A 1,498-nucleotide genomic window follows, 5' to 3' on the forward strand; every position below is an offset into this window, starting at 1 on the left:
CAGGGCATCTTGATTGTTTCCAAGATTTGGCTATCACAAAGTGTGCTGCTATAAACATAGGCACACATATATCCCTATGATATGATGTTTTCAGATCCTCCGGGAAAATTCCCAGTAGAGGAATAGCTGGTTTAAGTGGGATTTCCAGTCCAACTTCTCTAAGGAGTCTCCACACTGATTTCCATGATGGTTGCACCAGTCTACACTCCCACCAGCAGTGGAGAAGGGTTCCCCTTTCCCCACAGCCTCTCCAACATTTGTTGTTGATTGATTTCTTTATGGTAGCCATTCTTTCTGGGGTGAGATGATACCTTAATGTTGTTTTAATTTGCATTTCACAGATGGTTAGTGATGTGGAACATTTTTTCTTATATTTATTCACTTCTTTAGTTTCATCCTCTGAGAAGTGCATTCACTGGATTTTTGAGCACGCATTGCCATGCATCCCTCAGGACACACCCCTTGCTTCAGGCACCGCCTCCCCAACCCCCAGCCCATCACTCAGCACTTTCTCTTGGCCCTGGAGGCCTTTTCCTTGAGCTTCTTCCTAGGCATGAGAGAAGCTAAGACAGGCTTGCTGAGCTTTGTGGCCTTCAGCCACCTTCCCAGACCTGGCACTGCACCTTCTGATTCTTCACCAGTGATGAATGACCATGAAAGGAATATGTGTTTAATCATTTGGGACATTAAGGCAGCCAGGGCAGCACAACTAAAGACCCTCATGAAAGAGGAGCTCAGAAGGGCTGCAGAAAGTGAGGAGAACAATGAGACAAGCGCATGCGAAGCCAGGAGGATGTCGAGGGCGATTCAGGGCAACATGTCTTTTCCTCTTAGTACATTGTTTGTATGCAAATATTCGCTGTGTGTTTTCATCTCCCCTTGTACACTTTGGCTCAGAAAGATATGCCATGTCTAAATTCTTTTCATAATTAAGTGAAATTTCTTTTTTATCAAATGATAGTGATCCCTTGAACCCTCTACCCTCTTGCTTCTCTTTAAATATAAACCTTGAGATCAGGATATAAAATAGGCTTCTGGCTTTCTGAATTAATCTCTCCCATGCACAGGCCCCCAGAGATGACAACTCACTCCTACAAGACTGCTGAGTGTCCTCAACTTTCCACCCTAGGCCAAGCACACTTGTATTAGAATGATCAGGGCTGCCCTTTATTTTCTACATGACCGTCATCTATGTTTTTTATATTGCTATCTGCACCTTCATATCTTATAAAACTGCTTTCATTTTCATCTATAACTACCATTTTTCCATCCTTTCTCATATACAGTGGACCTGTGTTTAGAAACAATTCTTTCCACAATTCTGGTCACAGAATTGCATCTGTGATTCTGTACTAAGGAAGAAGAACAGAACTGGGATTGGTTCGGCTCACACACAAGAACAGCGAAGCCGGGAGGAGACAGAAGGCACTGGAGAGTTGTCTGAGGCGGGAAAAGGTGCAGACCCGGCGGCCATTATAGCAATGAGGTCCGTGTATCT

This window comes from Octodon degus, unplaced genomic scaffold (genome assembly GCF_000260255.1).
Source record: "Octodon degus isolate 3935 unplaced genomic scaffold, OctDeg1.0 scaffold00193, whole genome shotgun sequence".
In the NCBI taxonomy this organism is placed as follows: domain Eukaryota; kingdom Metazoa; phylum Chordata; class Mammalia; order Rodentia; family Octodontidae; genus Octodon; species Octodon degus.